Here is a 21404-nt window from a genome sequence, read left to right as displayed (position 1 = left end):
TGTGAGTGGGGGGTGGGAGAAGGGGACCGTGAGTGGGGAATCGGAGAAGGGGAGTGTGAGTGGGGAATCGGAGTAGGGGGACGTGATTGGGGAATCAGAGAAGGGGAATGTGAGTGGGAGATCGGAGAAGGGGATTGGAGCGGGGGCTAGGAGAAGGTTAATGTATGTGGGGTATCGGAGAAGTGGAATGTGAGTTGGGGATCGGAGAAGGGAAATGTGGGTGGGGGATTGGAGAAGGGAAATGTGAGTGGAGGACTGGAGAAGGGGCCAGTGAGTGGGGAATTGGAGAAGGGGAATGTGAGTGGGGAATTGGAGAAGAGGAATGTGAGTGGGGGCTCGGAGAAGGGGATTGGAGTGGAGGATTGGAGAAGGTGAATGTAAGAGGGGGATCGGAAAAGGGGAATGCGAGTGTGGGATCGGAGATAGGGAATCTGAGTGGGGGATTGGAGAAGGGGAACATGAGTGGGGTATTGGAGAAGGGGCATGTGAGTGGGGGATTGGAGAAGGGGAATGTGAGTGGGGCATTGGAGCAGATGAATGTGAGTGGGGGATTGGAGATTGGGAATGTGACTGTGGGATTGGAGAATGGAAATTTAAGTAGGGCATTGGAGATGGGAAATGTGAGTGGGGGATTGGAGAAGGGAAATGTCGTTGGGGGATTGTCGAAAGGTAATGTGAGTGGGGGATTGGAGAAGCGAATTTGAATGGGTATTTGGAGAAGGGGAATGTGAGTGGGGCATTGGAGAGGGGGTATGTGAGTGAGCGATCGGAGATGAGGCCGTGAATTGGGATTGGAGAACATGAATGTGAGTGGGGGATTGGAGAAGGATAATGTGAATGGGGGATCGGAGAAGGGGAATGTGAGTGGGGGATTGGAGAAGGAGAATGTGAATGGGGGATCGGAGAAGGGGAATGTGAGTGGGGGATCGGAGAAAGTGGCCGTGAGTGGGGGATTGGGGAAGGGGAATGTGAGTTGGTTATTGGAGAAGGGGAAAGTGAGTGGGGGATTGGAGAAGGGGAATGTGATTGGGGGGGAATGGTGAAGGGGAATGTGAGTGGGGGATTGGAAAAGGGGAATGTGAGTGGGGCATTGGAGATGGGGAATTTGAGTGGGGGATTGGTGAAAGCAATGTGTGTGGGGAATTGGAAAAGGGAAATGTGAGTGGGGGATTGGAGAAGGGACCGTGAGTGGGGGATCAAAGAAGGGTAATGTGAGTGGGGGTGGGAGAAGGGGACAGTGAGTGGGAGATCGGAGAATGGGAGTGTGAGTGGGGAATCGGAGAAGGGGAATGTGAGTGGGGGATCGGAGAAGAAGAATGTGAGTGGGGGATCGGAGAAGGGGATTGGAGTGGGGGATTGGAGAATGTGAATGTATGTGGGGGATTGGAGAAGGGGAAGTGAGTGGGGGATTGGAGAAGGGGCATGTGAATGGGTATTTGGAGAAGGGAAATGTGAGCGGAGGATTGGAGAAGGGGCATGTGAATGGGTATTTGGAGAAGGGAAATGTGAGTGGGGGATTGGAGAAGGGGAATGTGAGTGGGGTGTTGGAGAAGAGGCCGTGAGTGGGGGATTGGAGAAGGGGAATGTGAGTGGGGGATTGGAGTAGGGTCAGTGAGTGGGGGATTGGAGAAGGGAAATTTGAGTTGGGGATTGGGGAAGATGAATTTGTGTGGGGGTTTGGAGAAGTCGAAAGTGAGTGGGGGATTGGAGAAGGGGCCGTGAGTGGGAGATCAGAGAAGGGCAATATGAGTGGAGGGGGGGTCTGAGAAGGGGAATGTGAGTGTGGGATTGGAGAAGGGGAGTGTGAGTGCGGAATCGGAAAAGGGGAACGTGAGTGGGGCATCAGAGAAGGGGAAAGTGAGTGGGAGATCGGAGAACGGGATTGGAGCGGGGGTTTGGAGAAGGTGATTGTATGTGGGGGATCGGAGAAGGGGAATGTGAGTGGGGGAATGGAGAAGGGGAATGTGGGTGGGGGATTGGAGAAGGGGAATGTGAGTGGGGGATTGGAGAAGGGGAAGTGAGTTGGGGACTGGTGAAGGGGCATGTGTGTGGCGGATTGAAGAAGGGGAAGTGAGTGGGGGATTGGAGGAAGGGAATGTGAGGGGGGATTGGAGAGGGGAAGTGAGTGGGGGTTTGGAGAAGGGGAATGTGAGTGGGGGATTGGAGAAGGGGAATGAGAGTAGGGGTTTGGAGAAGGGGAATGTGAGTGGGGGATTGGAGAAGGGGAATGAGAATGGGTGCTTGGAGAAGGGGAATGTGAGTGGGGATTGGAGAAGGTGAATGTGAGTGGGAAATTGGAGAAGGAGAATGTGAATGGGGGATCGGAGAAGGGGAATGTGAGTGGGGGATCGGAGAAATTAGCCGTGAGTGGGAGATTGGAGAAGGGGAATGTGAGTTGGGTATTGGAGAAGGTGAATGTGAGTGGGGGATTGGAGAAGGGGAATGTGAGTGGGGGATTGGAAAAGGGGAATGTGAGTGGGGCATTGGAGATGGGGAATGTGAGTGGGGGATTGGTGAATGGAATGTGTGTGGGGAATTGGAAAAGGGAAATGTGGGTGGGGGATTGGAGAAGGGGCCGTGACTGGGAGATGAAAGCAGGGGAATGTGAGTGGGGGGCTGGTGAAGGGGCCTGTGAGTGGGGGATCGGAGAAGGCGAGTTTGAGTGCGGAATCGGAAAAGGGGAACGTGAGTGGGGCATCAGAGAAGGGGCATGTGAGTGGGAGATTGGAGAACGGGATTGGAGCGGGGATTTGGAGAAGGTGAACGTACGTGGGGAATCGGTGAAGGGGAGTGTGGGTGGGGGATTGGAGAAGGGGAATGTGAGTGGGGGATTGGAGAAGGGGAATGTGAGTGGGGGAATGGAGAAGGGGAAGTGTGTGGGGGATTGGAGGAAGGGAATGTGAGTGGGGGAATGGAGAAGGGGAAGTGAGTTGGGGACTGGTGAAGGGGCATGTGTGTGGCGGATTGAAGAAGGGGAAGTGTGTGGGGGATTGGAGGAAGTGAATGTGAGGGGGGATTGGAGAAGGGGAAGTGAGTGGGGGTTTGGAGGAAGTGAATGTGAGGGGGGATTGGAGAAGGGGAAGTGAGTGGTGGTTTGGACAAGGGTAATGTCGTTGGGGGATTGGAGAAGGGAAATGAGAGTAGGGGTTTGGAGTTGAGGAATGTGAGTGGGTGATTGGAGAAGGGGAATGAGAATGGGTGCTTGGAGAAGGGGAATGTGAGGGGGGATTGGAGAAGTGAAATGTGAATGGTTATTTGGAGAAGGGGAATGTGAGTGGGGGATTGGAGAAGGTGAATGTGAGTGGGGGATTGGAGAAGGGGAATGTGAGTGCGGGATTGGAAAAGGGGAATATGAGTGGGCATTGGAGAAGCGAATTTGAATTCGTATTTGGAGAAGGGGAATGTGAGTGGGGCATTGGAGAGGGGGTATGTGAGTGAGCGATCGGAGATGAGGCAGTGGGTGGGGATTGGAGAACATGAATGTGAGTGGGGGATTGCAGAAGGAGAATGTGAATGGGGGATCGGAGAAGGGGAATGTGACTGGGGATTCGGAGAAAGGGGCTGTGAGTGGGGGATTGGAGGAGGGGAATGTGAGTTGGGGATTGGAGAAAGGGAAAGTGAGTGGGGGATTGGAGAAGGGGAATGTGAGTGGGGGTGAATGGAGAAGGGGAATGTGAGTGGGGGATTGGAAAAGGGGAATGTGAGTGGGGCATTGGAGATGGGGAATGTGAGTGGGGGATTGGTGAATGCAATGTGTGAGGGGAATTGGAAAAGGGAAATGTGAGTGGGGGATTGGAGAAGCGGCCGTGAGTGGGGGATCAAAGAAGGGGAATGTGAGTGGGGGGTGGGAGAAGGGGACTGTGAGTGGGGAATCGGAGAAGGGGAGTGTGAGTGGGGAATCGGAGTAGGGGAACGTGAGTGTGGAATCAGAGAAGGGGAACGTGAGTGGGAGATCCGTGAAGGGGATTGGAGTTGGGTTTGGAGAAGGTGAATGTATGTGGGGTATCGGAGAAGGGGAATGTGTGTTGGGGATCGGAGAAGGGAAATGTGGGTGGGGGATTGGAGAAGGGAAATGTGAGTGGGGGATTGGAGAAGGGGCCAGTGAGTGGGGGATTGGAGAAGGGGAATGTGAGTGGGCGAATGGAGAAGGGGAATGTTAGTTGGGGACTGGAGAAGGGGCATGTGAGTGGGGGATTGGAGAAGGGCCATGTGAGTGGGGGATTGGAGGAAGGGAATGTGAGTGGGGGATTGGAGAAGGGGAAGTGAGTGGGGGTTTGGAGAAGGGGCATGTGAGTGGGGGATTGGAGAAGGGAAATCAGAGTAGGGGTTTGGAGCTGGAGAATGTGAGTGGGGGATTGGAGAAGGGGAATGAGAATGGGTGCTTGGAGAAGGGGAAAGACATTGCGGGATCGGAGAAGGGGAATGTGAGTGGGGGATCGGAGAAAGGGGCCGTGAGTGGGAGATTGGAGAAGGGGAATGTGAGTTGGGGATTGGAGAAGGGCAAAGTGAGTGGGGGATTGGAGAAGGGGAATGTGAGTGGGGGATTGGAAAAGGGGAATGTGAGAGAGGCATTGTAGTTGGAGAATGTGAGTGGGGGATTGGTGAATGGAATGTGTGTGTGGAATTGGAAAAGGGAAATGTGAGTGGGGGATTGGAGAAGGGGCAGTGAGTGGGGGATGAAAGAAGGGGAATGTGAGTGGGGGGGTGGAGAAGGGGACTGTGAGTGGGAGATCGGAGAATGGGAGTGTGAGTGGGGAATCGGAGAAGGGGAATGTGAGTAGGGGATTGGAGAAGAGGAATGTGAGTGGGGGTTCGGAGAAGGGGATTGGAGTGAGGGATTGGAGAAGGTGAATGTAAGTGGGGAATCGGAAAAGGGGGATGCGAGTGGGTTATTGGATAAGGGGCATGTGAGTGGGGGATTGGAGAAGGGGAATGTGAGTGGAGCATTGGAGAAGGGGAATGTGAGTGGGGGATTGGAGAATGGGCCAGTGAGTGGGTGATTGAAGAAGGGGAATGTGAGTGGGCGAATGGAGAAGGGGAATCTGAGTTGGGGACTGGAGAAGGGGCATGTGAGTGGGGGATTGGAGAAGGGGCATGTGAGTGGGGGATTGGAGGAAGGGAATGTGAGTGGGGGATTGGAGAAGGGAAATGAGAGTAGGGGTTTGGAGCTGGGGAATGTGAGTGGGGGATTGGAGAAGGGGAATGAGAATGGGTGCTTGGAGAAGTGGAATGACATTGGGGGATCGGAGAAGAGGAATGTGAGTGGGGGATCGGAGAAAGGGGCCGTGAGTGGGAGATTGGAGAAGGGGAATGTGAGTTGGGGATTGGAGAAGGGGAATGAGAATGGGTGCTTGGAGAAGTGGAATGACATTGGGGGATCGGAGAAGGGGAATGTGAGTGGGGGATCGGAGAAAGGGGCCGTGAGTGGGAGATTGGAGAAGGGGAATGTGAGTTGGGGATTGGAGAAGGGGAATGTGAGTGGGGGATTGGAGAAGAGGAATGTGAGTGGGGGTTCGGAGAAGAGGATTGGAGTGAGGGATTGGAGAAGGTGAATGTAAGTGGGGGATCGGAAAAGTGGAATGCGAGTGGGGGATTGGAGAAGGGGAAGTGAGTGGGGGATTGGAGAATGGGAATGTGAGTGGGCGAATGGAGAAGGGGAATCTGAGTTGGGGACTGGAGAAGGGGCATGTGAGTGGGGGATTGGAGAAGGGGCATGTGAGTGGGGGATTGGAGGAAGGTAATGTGAGTGGGGGATTGGAGAAGGGAAATGAGAGTAGGGGTTTGGAGCTGGGGAATGTGAGTGGGGGATTGGAGAAGGGGACTGAGAATGGGTGCTTGGAGAAGTGGAATGACATTGGGGGATCGGAGAAGGGGAATGTGAGTGGGGGATCGGAGAAAGGGGCTGTGAGTGGGAGATTGGAGAAGGGGAATGTGAGTTGGGGATTGGAGAAGGGGAAAGTGAGTGGGGGATTGGAGAAGGGGAATGTGAGTGGGGGATTGGAGAAGAGGAATGTGAGTGGGGGTTCGGAGAAGGGGATTGGAGTGAGGGATTGGAGAAGGTGAATGTAAGTGGGGGATCGGAAAAGTGGAATGCGAGTGGGGGATCGGAGAAGGGGAAAGTGTGTGGGGGATTGGAGAAGGGGAACATGAGTGGGTTATTGGAGAAGGGGCATGTGAGTGGGGGATTGGAGAAGGGGAATGTGAGTGGGGCATTGGAGAAGGGGAATGTGAGTGGGGGATTGGAGAAGGGGAATGTCGTTGGTGGATTGTCGAAAGGTAATGTGAGTGGGGGATTGGAGAAGCGAATTTGAATGGGTATTTGGAGAAGGGGAATGTGAGTGGGGCATTGGAGAAGGGAAATGTGAGTGGGATATTGGAGAGGGGGAATGTGACTGGGATTGGAGAACGGAAATGTGAGTAGGGCATTGGAGAAGGGAAATGTGAGTGGGGGGTTGGTGAAGGGGAATGTCGTTGGTGGATTGTCGAAAGGTAATGTGAGTGGGGGATTGGAGAAGCAAATCTGAATGGGTATTTGGAGAAGGGGAATGTGAGTGGGGCATTGGAGAGGGGGTGTGTGAGTGCGCGATCGGAGATGAGGCCGAGAGTGGGGATAGGAGAAGATGAATGTGAGTGTGGAATTGGAGTAGGAGAATGTGAATGGGGGATCGGAGAAGGTGTTTGTGAGTGGGGGATCGGAGTTAGGGGCCGTGAGTGGGGGATTGGAGAAGGGGAATGTGAGTTGGGGATTGGAGAAGGTGAAAGTGAGTGGGGGATTGGAGAAGGGGAATGTGAGCGGGGGGGAATGGTGAAGGGGAATGTGAGTGGGGGATTGGAAAAGAGAAATTTGAGTGGGGCATTGGAGATGGGAAATGTGAGTGGGGGATTGGTGAAAGCAATGTGTGTGGGGAATTGGAAAAGGAAAATGTGAGTGGGGGATTGGAGAAGGGACCGTGAGTGGGGGATCAAAGAAGGGGAATGAGAGTGGGGTATGGGAGAAGGGGACTGTGAGTGTGAGATCGGAGAATGGAAGTGTGAGTGGGGAATCGGAGAAGGGGAATGTGAGTGGGGGATCGGAGAAGAGGAATGTGATTGCGTGATCGGAGAAGGGGATTGGAGTGGGGGATTGGAGAACGTGAATGCATCTGGGGGATCGGAGAAGGGGAATGTGATAGGTGGATCGGAGAAGGGGCATGTGGGTGGGAGATTGGAGAACGGGATTTGAGCGGGGTTTTGGAGTAGGTGAATGTATGTGGGGAATCGGTGAAGGGGAATGTCAGTGGGGGATCGGAGAAGGCATTGTGGGTGGGGGATTGGAGAAGGGGAATGTGAGTGGGGGATTGGAGAAGGGGAATGTGAGTGGGGGAATGGAGAAGGGGAAGTGAGTGGAGGATTGGAGGAAGGGAATGTGAGGGGGGTTTTGAGAAGGGGAAGTGAGTGGTGGTTTGGACATGGGGAATGTCGTTGGGGGATTGGAGAAGGGAAATGAGAGTAGGGGTTTGGAGTTGAGGAATGTGAGTGGGGGATTGGAGAAGGGGAATGAGAATGGGTGCTTGGAGAAGGGGAATGTGAGGGGGGATTGGAGAAGTGAAATGTGAATGGTTATTTGGAGAAGGGGAATGTGAGTGGGGGATTGGAGAAGGTGAATGTGAGTGGGGGATTGGAGAAGGGGAATGTGAGTGGGGGATTGGAAAAGGGGAATATGAGTGGGCATTGGAGAAGCGAATTTGAATTCGTATTTGGAGAAGGGGAATGTGAGTGGGGCATTGGAGAGGGGGTATGTGAGTGAGCGATCGGAGATGAGGCAGTGGGTGGGGATTGGAGAACATGAATGTGAGTGGGGGATTGCAGAAGGAGAATGTGAATGGGGGATCGGAGAAGGGGAATGTGACTGGGGATTCGGAGAAAGGGGCTGTGAGTGAGGGATTGGAGAAGGGGAATGTGAGTTGGGGATTGGAGAAAGGGAAAGTGAGTGGGGGATAGGAGAAGGGGAATGTGAGTGGGGGTGAATGGAGAAGGGGAATGTGAGTGGGGGATTGGAAAAGGGGAATGTGAGTGGGGCATTGGAGATGGGGAATGTGAGTGGGGGATTGGTGAATGCAATGTGTGAGGGGAATTGGAAAAGGGAAATGTGAGTGGGGGATTGGAGAAGCGGCCGTGAGTGGGGGATCAAAGAAGGGGAATGTGAGTGGGGGGTGGGAGAAGGGGACTGTGAGTGGGGAATCGGAGAAGGGGAGTGTGAGTGGGGAATCGGAGTAGGGGAACGTGAGTGTGGAATCAGAGAAGGGGAACGTGAGTGGGAGATCGGAGAAGGGGATTGGAGTTGGGTTTGGAGAAGGTGAATGTATGTGGGGTATCGGAGAAGGGGAATGTGTGTTGGGGATCAGAGAAGGGAAATGTGGGTGGGGGATTGGAGAAGGGAAATGTGAGTGGGGGATTGGAGAAGGGGCCAGTGAGTGGGGGATTGGAGAAGGGGAATGTGAGTGGGCGAATGGAGAAGGGGAATGTTAGTTGGGGACTGGAGAAGGGGCATGTGAGTGGGGGATTGGAGAAGGGCCATGTGAGTGGGGGATTGGAGGAAGGGAATGTGAGTGGGGGATTGGAGAAGGGGAAGTGAGTGGGGGTTTGGAGAAGGGGCATGTGAGTGGGGGATTGGAGAAGGGAAATCAGAGTAGGGGTTTGGAGCTGGAGAATGTGAGTGGGGGATTGGAGAAGGGGAATGAGAATGGGTGCTTGGAGAAGGGGAAAGTCATTGCGGGATCGGAGAAGGGGAATGTGAGTGGGGGATCGGAGAAAGGGGCCGTGAGTGGGAGATTGGAGAAGGGGAATGTGAGTTGGGGATTGGAGAAGGGCAAAGTGAGTGGGGGATTGGAGAAGGGGAATGTGAGTGGGGGATTGGAAAAGGGGAATGTGAGAGAGGCATTGTAGTTGGAGAATGTGAGTGGGGGATTGGTGAATGGAATGTGTGTGTGGAATTGGAAAAGGGAAATGTGAGTGGGGGATTGGAGAAGGGGCAGTGAGTGGGGGATGAAAGAAGGGGAATGTGAGTGGGGGGGTGGAGAAGGGGACTGTGAGTGGGAGATCGGAGAATGGGAGTGTGAGGGGGGAATCGGAGAAGGGGAATGTGAGTGGGGGATTGGAGAAGAGGAATGTGAGTGGGGGTTCGGAGAAGGGGATTGGAGTGAGGGATTGGAGAAGGTGAATGTAAGTGGGGAATCGGAAGAGGGGAATGCGAGTGGGTTATTGCATAAGGGGCATGTGAGTGGGGGATTGGAGAAGGGGAATGTGAGTGGAGCATTGGAGAAGGGGAATGTGAGTGGGGGATTGTAGAAGGGGAAGTGAGTGGGGGATTGGAGAATGGGCCAGTGAGTGGGTGATTGGAGAAGGGGAATGTGAGTGGGCGAATGGAGAAGGGGAATCTGAGTTGGGGACTGGAGAAGGGGCATGTGAGTGGGGGATTGGAGAAGGGGCATGTGAGTGGGGGATTGGAGGAAGGGAATGTGAGTGGGGGATTGGAGAAGGGAAATGAGAGTAGGGGTTTGGAGCTGGGGAATGTGAGTGGGGGATTGGAGAAGGGGAATGAGAATGGGTGCTTGGAGAAGTGGAATGACATTGGTGGATCGGAGAAGGGGAATGTGAGTGGGGGATCGGAGAAAGGGGCCGTGAGTGGGAGATTGGAGAAGGGGAATGTGAGTTGGGGATTGGAGAAGGGGAAAGTGAGTGGGGGATTGGAGAAGGGGAATGTGAGTGGGGGATTGGAGAAGAGGAATGTGAGTGGGGGTTCGGAGAAGGGGATTGGAGTGAGGGATTGGAGAAGGTGAATGTAAGTGGGGGACCGGAAAAGTGGAATGCGAGTGGGGGATCGGAGAAGGGGAAAGTGTGTGGGGGATTGGAGAAGGGGAACATGAGTGGGTTATTGGAGAAGGGGCATGTGAGTGGGGGATTGGAGAAGGGGAATGTGAGTGGGGCATTGGAGAAGGGGAATGTGAGTGGGGGATTGGAGAAGGGGAATGTCGTTGGTGGATTGTCGAAAGGTAATGTGAGTGGGGGATTGGAGAAGCGAATTTGAATGGGTATTTGGAGAAGGGGAATGTGAGTGGGGCATTGGAGAAGGGAAATGTGAGTGGGATATTGGAGAGGGGGAATGTGACTGGGATTGGAGAACGGAAATGTGAGTAGGGCATTGGAGAAGGGAAATGTGAGTGGGGGATTGGTGAAGGGGAATGTCGTTGGTGGATTGTCAAAAGGTAATGTGAGTGGGGGATTGGAGAAGCAAATCTGAATGGGTATTTGGAGAAGGGGAATGTGAGTGGGGCATTGGAGAGGGGGTATGTGAGTGCGCGATCGGAGATGAGGCCGAGAGTGGGGATAGGAGAAGATGAATGTGAGTGTGGAATTGGAGTAGGAGAATGTGAATGGGGATCGGAGAAGGGGATTGTGAGTGGGGGATCGGAGTTAGGGGCCGTGAGTGGGGGATTGGAGAAAGGAAATGTGAGTTGGGGATTGGAGAAGGTGAAAGTGAGTGGGGGATTGGAGAAGGGGAATGTGAGTGGGGGGGAATGGTGAAGGGGAATGTGAGTGGGGGATTGGAAAAGAGAAATTTGAGTGGGGCATTGGAGATGGGGAATGTGAGTGGGGGATTGGTGAAAGCAATGTGTGTGGGGAATTGGAAAAGGAAAATGTGAGTGGGGGATTGGAGAAGGGACCGTGAGTGGGGGATCAAAGAAGGGGAATGTGAGTGGGGTATGGGAGAAGTGGACTGTGAGTGTGAGATCGGAGAATGGGAGTGTGAGTGGGGAATCGGAGAAGGGGAATGTGAGTGGGGGATCGGAGAAGAGGAATGTGATTGCGTGATCGGAGAAGGGGATTGGAGTGGGGGATTGGAGAACGTGAATGTATCTGGGGGATCGGAGAAGGGGAATGTGATAGGTGGATCGGAGAAGGGGCATGTGGGTGGGGGAATTGGAGAAGGGGAATATGAGCGGGGTATTGGAGAAGGGGCACGTGAGTGGTCTATTGGAGGAGGGGAATGTGAGTTGGGGATTGGGCAAGGGGAAGTGAGTGGGTGATTGGAGAAGGGGCATGTGAATTGGTATTTGGAGAAGGGAAATGTGATTGGGGGATTGGAGAAGGGGAATGTGAGTGGGGGATTGGAGAAGAGGCCGTGAGTGGGGGATTGGAGAAGGGGAATGTGAGTGGGGGATTGGAGAAGGGTCCGTGAGTGGGGGACTGGAGAAGGGAAATTTGAGTGGGGGATTGGGGAAGAGGAATTTGTGTGGGGGTTTGGAGAAGTCGAAGGTGAGTGGGGGATTGGAGAAGGGGCCATGAGTGGGGGATCAGAGAAGGGCAATATGAGTGGAGGGGGTGTCGGGGAAGGGGAATGTAAGTGTGGGATTGGAGAAGGGGACTGTGAGCGGGGGATCAGTGAAGGCAAAGTGAGTGGGGGATCGGAGAAGGGGCCGTGACTGGGGAATCAAAGAAGGGGAATGTGAGTGGGGGGTTGGTGAAGGTGAATGTGAGTGGGGGATTGGAGACGGGGAAGTGAGTGGGGGATTGGAGATTGGGAACGTGAGTGGGGGATTGGAGAAGCGGAATGTGAGTGGGGGATTGGAGAAGGGACCGTGAGTGGGGGATCAAAGAAGGGGAATGTGAGTGGGGGGTGGGAGAAGGGGACTGTGAGTGGGAGATTGGAGAATGGGAGTTTGAGTGGGGAATTGGAGAAGGGGAATGTGAGTGGGGGATCGGAGAAGAGGAATGTGAGTGGGGGATCGGAGCAGGGGATTGGAGTGGGGGATTGGAGAACGTGAATGTATGTGGGGGATCGGAGAAGGGGAATGTGAGTGGGGGATTGGAGAAGGGGCAAGTGAGTGGGGGATTGGAGAAGGGGAAGAGAGTGAGGGATTGGAGAAGGGGCATGTGAATGGGTATTTGGAGAAGGGAAATGTGAGCGGAGGATTGGAGAAGGGGCATGTGAATGGGTATTTGGAGAAGGGAATTGTGAGTGGGGGATTGGAGAAGGGGAATGTGAGAGGGGGATTGGAGTAGGGTCCGTGAGTGGGGGATTGGAGAAGGGAAATTTGAGTTGGGGATTGGGGAAGATGAATTTGAGTGGGGGATTGGAGAAGGGAATGTGAGTGGGGTTTGGAGAAGTCGAAAGTGAGTGGGGGATTGGAGAAGGGGCCGTGAGTGGGGAATCAGAGAAGGGCAATATGAGTGGAGGGGGGGTCTGAGAAGGGGAATGTGAGTGTGGGATTGGAGAAGGGGAGTGTGAGTGGGGGATCGGTGAAGGGAAAGTGAGAGGTGGATCGGAGAAGGGGCCGTGACTGGGGGTTCGGAGAAGGCGAGTGTGAGTGCGGAATCGGAAAAGCGGAACGTGAGTGGGGCATCAGAGAAGGGGAATGTGAGTGGGAGATTGGAGAATGGGATTGGAGCGGGGGTTTGGAGAGGGTGAATGTATGTGGGGGATCGGTGAAGGGGAATGTGAGTGGGGGAATGGAGAAGGGGAATGTGGGTGGGGGATTGGAGAAGGGGAAGGTGAGTGGGTGAATGGAGAAGGGGAAGTGAGTTGGGGACTGGTGAAGGGGCATGTGTGTGGCGGATTGAAGAAGGGGAAGTGAGTGGGGGATTGGAGGAAGGGAATGTGAGGGGGGATTGGAGAAGGGGAAGTGAGTGGGGGTTTGGAGAAGGGGAATGTGAGTGGGGGATTGGAGAAGGGAAATGAGAGTAGGGGTTTGGAGAAGGGGAATGTGAGTGGGGGATTGGAGAAGGGGAATGAGAATGGGTGCTTGGAGAAGGGGAATGTGAGTGGGGATTGGAGAAGGTGAATGTGAGTGGGAAATTGGAGAAGGAGAATGTGAATGGGGGATCGGAGAAATTAGCCGTGAGTGGGAGATTGGAGAAGGGGAATGTGAGTTGGGGATTGGAGAAGGTGAATGTGAGTGGGGGATTGGAGAAGGGGAATGTGAGTGGGGGATTGGAAAAGGGGAATGTGAGTGGGGCATTGGAGATGGGGAATGTGAGTGGGGGATTGGTGAATGGAATGTGTGTGGGGAATTGGAAAAGGGAAATGTGAGTGGGGGATTGGAGAAGGGGCCGTGAGTGGGGGATCAGAGAAGGGCAATATGAGTGGAGGGGGTGTCGGAGAAAGGAAATGTGAGTGTGGGATTGGAGAAGGGGAGTGTGAGCGGGGGATCGGTGAAGGGAAAGTGAGTGGGGGATCGGAGAAGGGGCCGTGACTGGGGAAACAAAGAAGGGGAATGTCAGTGGGGGGTTGGTGAAGGTGAATTTGAGTGGGGGATTGGAGACGGGGAAGTGAGTGGAGGATTGGAGATTGGGAACGTGAGTGGGGGATTGGAGAAGCGGAATGTGAGTGGGGGATTGGAGAAGGGAAATGTGAGTGGGGGATTGGAGAAGGGGAATGTCGTTGGGGGATTGTCGAAAGGTAATGTGAGTGGGGGATTGGAGAAGCGAATTTGAATGGGTATTTGGAGAAGGGGAATGTGAGTGGGGCATTGGAGAGGGGGTATGTGAGTGGGCGATCGGAGATGAGGCGGTGAGTGGGGATTGGAGAAGGTGAACGTGAGTGGGGGATTGGAGAAGGAGAATGTGAATGGGGGATCGGAGAAGGGGAATGTGAGTGGGGGATCGGAGAAAGGGGCCGTGAGTGGGGGATTGGAGAAGGGGAATGTGAGTGGGGGGGAATGGTGAAGGGGAATGTGAGTGGGGGATTGGAGATGGGGAATGTGAGTGGGGGATTGGTGAATGCAACGTGTGTGGGGAATTGGAAAAGGGAAATGTGAGTGGGGGATTGGAGAAGGGTCCGTGAGAGGGGGATCAAAGAAGTTGAATGTGAGTGGGGGGTGGGAGAAGGGGACTGTGAGTGGGAGATCGGATAATGGGAGTGTGAGTGGGTTTGGGAGAAGGGGAATGTGAGTGGGGGATCGGAGAAGAGGAATGTGAGTGGCGGATCTGAGAAGGGGATTGGAGTGGGGGATTGGAGAAGGTGAATGTAAGTGAGGGATCGGAGAAGGGGAATGTGTGTGTGGGATCGGAGAAGGGGAATGTGGGTGGGAGATTGGAGAAGGGGAATATGAGTGGGGTATTGGAGAAGGGGCATGTGAGTGGGGGATTGGAGAGGGGGAATGTGAGTGGGGAATTGTAGAAGGGGAATGTGAGTGGGGGATTGGAGAAGGGGCAAGTGAGTGGGGGATCGAAGAAGGGGAAGTGAGTGGGGGATTGGAGGAAGGGAATGTCAGGGGCGGGGTCAGAGAAGGTTAATGTGAGTATGGGATTGGAGAAGGGGAGTGTGAGTGGGGGATTGGAGAAGGGGAATGTGAGTGGGGGATCGGAGAAAGGGAATGTGAGTGGGGGATCGGAGAAGGGGAATGTGAGTGGGGGATCGGAGAAGGGGAATGTGTGTGGGGAATTGGTGAAGAGAACGTCCGTGGGGGATTGGAAAAGGGAAATGTGAGTACGGGATTGAGAAGGAGCCGTGACTGGGGGATCAAAGAAGGTGAATGTGAGTGGGGGGTTGGTGAGGGGGACTGTGAGTGGGAGATCGGAGAATGGCAGTGTGACTGGGGAATCGGAGAAGGGGAATGTGAGTGGGGGATCGGAGACGAGGAATGTGAGTGGGGGTTCGGAGAAGGGCATTGGAGTGGGGGATTGGAGAAGGTGAATGTAAGTGGGGGATCGGAGAAGGGGAATGTGAGTGGGGGATCGGAGAAGGGGAATGTGCTTGGGCGATTGGTGAAGTGGAATATGAGTGTGGTATTGGAGAAGGGGCATGTGAGTGGGGGATTGGTGAAGGGGAATGTGAGTGGGGCATTGGAGAAGGGGAATGTGAGTGGGGGATTGGAGAAGGGGCAAGTGAGTGGGGTTTGAAGAAGGGGAAATGAGTGGGGGATTGGAGGAGGAGAATGTGAGTAGGGGATTGGAGAAGGGGAATGTCGTTGGGGGATTGTCGAAAGGTAATGTGAGTGGGGGATTGCAGAAGCGAATTTGAATGGGTATTTGGAGAAGGGTAATGTGAGTGGGGCATTGCAGCGGGGGTATGTGAGTGGGCGATCGGAGATGAGGCCGTGAGTGGGGATTGGAGAAGGTGAATGTGAGTGGGGGATTGGAGAAGGAGAATGTGAATGGGGGATCGGAGAAGGGGAATGTGAGTGGGGGATCGGAGAAAGGGGCCGTGAGTGGGGGATTGGAGAAGGGTAATGTGAGTGGGGGGGAATGGTGAAGGGGAATGTGAATGGGGGATTGGAAAAGGGGAATGTGAGTGGGGCATTGGAGATGGGAAATGTGAGTGGGGGTATGGTGAATGCAATGTCTGTGGGCAATTGGAAAAGGGAAATGTGAGTGGGTGATTGGAGACAGGGCCGTGAGTGGGTGATCAAAGAAGGGGAATGTAAGAAGGGGGTGGGAGAAGGCGACTGTGAGTGGGAGATCGGAGAATGGGAGTGAGAGTGGGGAATCAGAGAGGGGGAATGTGAGTGGGGGATCGAAGAAGAGGAATGTGAGTGGGGGATCGGAGAAGGGGATTGGAGTGGGGGATTGTAGAAGGTGAATGTAAGTAGGGGATCGGTGAAGGGGAATGTGAGTGGGGGATCGGAGAAGGGGAATGTGGGTTGGGGATTGGAGAAGGGGCAAGTGAGTGGAGTATTGAAGAAGAGGAAGTGAGTGGGGGATTGGAGTTCGGGAATGTGTGTGGGGGATTGGAGAAGGGGAAGTGAGTGGGGGATTTGCAGATTGGGAATGTGACTGTGGGATTGGAGAACGGAAATGTGAGTAGTGGATTGGAGAAGGGAAATGTGAGTGGGGGATTGGAGAAGGGAAATGTGAATGGGTCCTTGGAGAAGGGGAATGTGAGTGTGGATTGGAGAAGGGGAATGTGAGTGGGGGATCGGAGAAGGGGAATGTGCTTGGGCGATTGGTGAAGTGGAATATGAGTGGGGTATTGGAGAAGGGGCATGTGAGTGGGGGATTGGTGAAGGGGAATGTGAGTGGGGCATTGGAGAAGGGGAATGTGAGTGGGGGATTGGAGAAGGGGCAAGTGAGTGGGGTTTGAAGAAGGGGAAATGAGTGGGGGATTGGAGGAGGAGAATGTGAGTAGGGGATTGGAGAAGGGGAATGTCGTTGGGGGATTGTCGAAAGGTAATGTGAGTGGGGGATTGCAGAAGCGAATTTGAATGGGTATTTGGAGAAGGGTAATGTGAGTGGGGCATTGCAGCGGGGGTATGTGAGTGGGCGATCGGAGATGAGGCCGTGAGTGGGGATTGGAGAAGGTGAATGTGAGTGGGGGATTGGAGAAGGAGAATGTGAATGGGGGATCGGAGAAGGGGAATGTGAGTGGGGGATCGGAGAAAGGGGCCGTGAGTGGGGGATTGGAGAAGGGTAATGTGAGTGGGGGGGAATGGTGAAGGGGAATGTGAATGGGGGATTGGAAAAGGGGAATGTGAGTGGGGCATTGGAGATGGGAAATGTGAGTGGGGGTATGGTGAATGCAATGTCTGTGGGCAATTGGAAAAGGGAAATGTGAGTGGGTGATTGGAGACAGGGCCGTGAGTGGGTGATCAAAGAAGGGGAATGTAAGAAGGGGGTGGGAGAAGGCGACTGTGAGTGGGAGATCGGAGAATGGGAGTGAGAGTGGGGAATCAGAGAGGGGGAATGTGAGTGGGGGATCGAAGAAGAGGAATGTGAGTGGGGGATCGGAGAAGGGGATTGGAGTGGGGGATTGTAGAAGGTGAATGTAAGTAGGGGATCGGTGAAGGGGAATGTGAGTGGGGGATCGGAGAAGGGGAATGTGGGTTGGGGATTGGAGAAGGGGCAAGTGAGTGGAGTATTGAAGAAGAGGAAGTGAGTGGGGGATTGGAGTTCGGGAATGTGTGTGGGGGATTGGAGAAGGGGAAGTGAGTGGGGGATTTGCAGATTGGGAATGTGACTGTGGGATTGGAGAACGGAAATGTGAGTAGTGGATTGGAGAAGGGAAATGTGAGTGGGGGATTGGAGAAGGGAAATGTGAATGGGTCCTTGGAGAAGGGGAATGTGAGTGTGGATTGGAGAAGGGGAATGTGAGCGGCGGAATGGAGAATGGGAATGTGAGTTGGGGACTGGAGAAGGGGCATGTGAGTGGTGCATTGAAGAAGGGGAAATGAGTGGGGGATTGGAGGAAGAAAATGTTAGTGGGAGTTGGAGAAGGGAAATGAGAGTAGGGGTTTGGAGAAGGAGAATGTGAGTGGGGGATTGGAGAAGGGGAATGAGAATGGGTGCTTGGAGAAGAGGAATGTGAGTGCGGATTAGAGAAGGGAAATGTGAATGGGTATTTGGAGAAGGGGAATGGGAGTGGGTGATTGGAGAAGGTGAATGTGAGTGGGGATTGGAGAAGGAGAATGTGAGTTGGGGACTGGAGAAGGGGCATTTTAGTGGGGGATTGGAGAAGGGGCATGTGAGTGGGGGATTGGAGAAAGGGAATGTGAGTGGGGGATTGGAGAAGGGAAATGATTGGGGGTTTGGAGAAGGGGCATGTGAGTGGGGGATTGGAGAAGGGAAATGAGAGTAGGGGTTTGGAGCTGGGGAATGTGAGTGGGGGATTGGAGAAGGGGAATGCGAATGGGTGCTTGGAGAAGGGGAATGTCATTGGGGGATCGGAGAACGGGAATGTGAGTGGGGGTTTGGAGAAGGGGAATGTGAGTGGGGGAGTGGAAAAGGGGAATGTGTGTGGGGCATTGGAGTTGGGGAATGTGAGTGGGGGATTGGTGAATGGAATGTGTGTGTGGAATTGGAAAAGGGAAATGAGAGTGGGGGATTGGAGAAGGGGCCGTGAGTAGGGGATCAAAGAAGGGAAACGTGAGTGGGGGGGTGGGAGAAGTGGACTGTGAGTTGGAGATCAGAGAATGGGAGTGTGAGTTGGGAATCGGAGAAGGGGAATGTGAGTGGGGGATTGGAGAAGAGGAATGTGAGTGGGGGTTCGGAGAAGGGGATTGGAGTGAGGGATTGGAGAAGGTGAATGTAAGTCGGGGATCGGAAAAGTGGAAGGCGTGTGGGGGATTGGAGAAGGGGAACATGAGTGGGTTATTGGAGAAGTGGCATCTGAGTGGGGGATTGGAGAAGGGGAATGTGAGTGGGGCATTGGAGAAGGGGAATGTGAGTGGGGGATTGGAGAAGGGGAAGTGAGCGGGGATTAGAGATTGGGAATGTGACTGTGGGATTGGAGAACGGAAATGTGAGTAGGGCATTGGAGAAGGGAAATGTGAGTGGGGTATTGGAGAAGGGGAATGTGAATGGGGGATTGGAGAAGGGGAAAGTGAGTGGGGCATTGGAGACGCGAATTTGAATGGGTATTTGGAAAGGGGAATGTGAGTGGGGCTTTGGAGAGGGGGTATGTGAGTGGGCGATCGAGATGAGGCCGTGAGTGGGGATTGGAGAAGGTGAATGTGAGTGTGGGATTGGAGAAGTAGAATGTGAATGGGGGATCGGAGAAGGTTATTGTGAGTGGGGGATCGGAGAAAGGGGCCGTGAGTGGGGGATTGGAGAAGGGGAATGTGAGTGGAGGGGAATGGTGAAGGGGAATGTGAGTGGGGGATTGGAAAAGGGGAATGTGAGTGGGGCATTGGAGATGGGGATTGTGAGTGGGGGATTGGTAAAAGCAATGTGTGTGGGGAATTGGAAGAGGGAAATGTGAGTGGGGGATTGGAGAAGGGACCGTGAGTGGGGGATCAAAGAAGGGGAATGTGAGTGGGGGGTGGGAGAAGGGGACTGTGAGTGTGAGATCGGAGAATGGGAGTGTGAGTGGGGAATCGGAGAAGGGGAAAGTGAGTGGGGGATCGGAGAAGAGGAATGTGAGTGGGTGATCGGAGAAGGGGATTGGAGTGGTGGACTGAAGAAGGTGAATGTATGTGGGGGATCGGAGAAGGGAATGTGAGTGGGGGATCGGAGAAGGGGCATGTGGGTGGGGGATTGGAGAAGGTGCAAGTGAGTGGGGGACTGAAGAAGGGGAAGTGAGTGGTGGATTGGTGGAGGGGATTGTGAGTTGGGTATTGGAGAAGGGGAAGTGAGCGGGTGATTGGAGAAGGGGCATGTGAATTGGTATTTGGAGAAGGGAAATGTGAGTGGCGGATTGGAGAAGAGGAATGTGAGTGGGGGTTTGGAGAAGAGGCCGTGAGTGGGGGATTGGAGAAGGGTCCGTGAGTGGGGGATTGGAGAAGGGGAATGTGAGTGGGGGATTGGAGAAGTGTCCGTGAGTGGGGGATTGGTGAAGGGAAATTAGAGTGGGGGATTGGGGAAGAGGAATTTGTGTGGGGGTTTGGAGAAGGTAATGTGAGTGGGGTTTGGAGAAGTCAAAAGTGAGTGGGGGATTGGAGAAGGGGCCGTGAGTGGGGGATCAGAGAAGGACAATATGAGTGGAGGGGGTGTCGGAGAAGGGGAATGTGAGTGTGGGATTGGAGAAGGGGAGTGTGAGTGGGGAATCAGTGAAGGGAAAGTGAGTGGGGGATCGGAGAAGGGGCCGTGACTGGGGAATCGAAGAAGGGGAATGTGAGTGGGGGATTGGAGAAGGGAAATGAGAGTAGGGGTTTGGAGAAGGGGAATGTGAGTGGGGCATCGGAGAAGGGGAGTGTGGGTGGGGGAATGGAGAAGGGGAATGTGAGTGGGGGATTGGAGAAGGGGAAGTGAGTGGGGGATTGGAGGAAGGGAATGTGACGGGGGATTGGAGAAGGGGAATGTTTGTGGGGGTTTGGAGAAGGGGAATGTGAGTGGGGGATTGGAGAAGGGAAATGAGAGTAGGGGTTTGGAGAAGGGGAATGTGAGTGGGGGATTGGAGATTGGGAATGTGACTGGGATTGGAGAAGGGGAATGTGAGGAGGGATTGGAGTAGGGAAATGTGAATGGGTATTTGGAGAAGGGGAATGTGAGTGGGGGATTGGAGAAGCTGAATGTGAGTGGGGGATTGGAGATTGGGAATGTGACTGGGATTGGAGAACGGAAATGCGAGTAGGGGATTGGAGAAGGGAAATGTGAGTGGGGTATTGGAGCAGGGGAACGTGAGTGGGGGAGTGGAGAAGCGGAATGTGAGTGGGGGATTGGATAAGGGGTATGTGCTTGTGGGATTGGAGAAGGGAAATGTGAGTGGGGGATTGGAAAAAGGGAATGTCGTTGGGGGATTGTCGAAAGGTAATGTGAGTGGGGGGTTGGAGAAGCGAATTTGAATGGGTATTTGGAGAAGGGGAACGTGAGTGGGGCATTGGAGAGGGGGTATGTGAGTGTGCGATCGGAGATGAGGCCGGGAGTGGGGATTGGAGAAGTTGAATGTGAGTGGGGGATCGGAGAAGGGGAATGTGATTGGGGGATCAGAGAAGGGGAATGTGAGTGGGGGATCGGAGAAGGGGAATGTGAGTGGGGAATTGGAAAAGGGGAATGTGAGTGGGGGATCGGAGAAGGGGAATGTGAGTGGGGCATTGGAGAAGGGGAATGTGAGTGGGGGATTGGTGAAGGGAATGTGCGTGGGAGATTGGAAAAGGGAAATGTGAGTACGGGATTGAGAAGGGGCCGTGACTGGGGGATCAAAGAAGGGGAATGTGAGTGGGGGGTTTGTGAAGGGGACTGTGAGTGGGAGATCGGAGAATGGGAGTGTGAGTGGGGAATCGGAGAGGGGGTATGTGAGTGTGCGATCGGAGATGAGGCCGGGAGTGGGGATTGAAGAAGTTGAATGTGAGTGGGGGATTGGAGACGGAGAATGTGAATGGGGGATCGGAGAAGGGGAATGTGAGTGAGGGATCGGAGAAAGGGGCCGTGAGTGTGGGATTGGAGAAGGGGAATGTGAGTGGCGGGGAATGGTGAAGGGGAATGTGAGTGGGGCATTGGAGAAGGGGAATGTGAGTGGGGGATTGGAGAAGGGGCAAGTGAGTGGGGTTTGAAGAAGGGGAAATGAGTGGGGGATTGGAGGAGGAGAATGTGAGTAGGGGATTGGAGAAGGGGAATGTCGTTGGGGGATTGTCGAAAGGTAATGTGAGTGGGGGATTGCAGAAGCGAATTTGAATGGGTATTTGGAGAAGGGTAATGTGAGTGGGGCATTGCAGCGGGGGTATGTGAGTGGGCGATCGGAGATGAGGCCGTGAGTGGGGATTGGAGAAGGTGAATGTGAGTGGGGGATTGGAGAAGGAGAATGTGAATGGGGGATCGGAGAAGGGGAATGTGAGTGGGGGATCGGAGAAAGGGGCCGTGAGTGGGGGATTGGAGAAGGGTAATGTGAGTGGGGGGGAATGGTGAAGGGGAATGTGAGTGGGGGATTGGAAAAGGGGAATGTGAGTGGGGCATTGGAGATGGGAAATGTGAGTGGGGGTATGGTGAATGCAATGTCTGTGGGCAATTGGAAAAGGGAAATGTGAGTGGGTGATTGGAGACAGGGCCGTGAGTGG

Source organism: Carcharodon carcharias, chromosome 6 (genome assembly GCF_017639515.1).
Source record: "Carcharodon carcharias isolate sCarCar2 chromosome 6, sCarCar2.pri, whole genome shotgun sequence".
Lineage (NCBI taxonomy): Eukaryota > Metazoa > Chordata > Chondrichthyes > Lamniformes > Lamnidae > Carcharodon > Carcharodon carcharias.
This window is presented reverse-complemented; position numbering follows the sequence as displayed.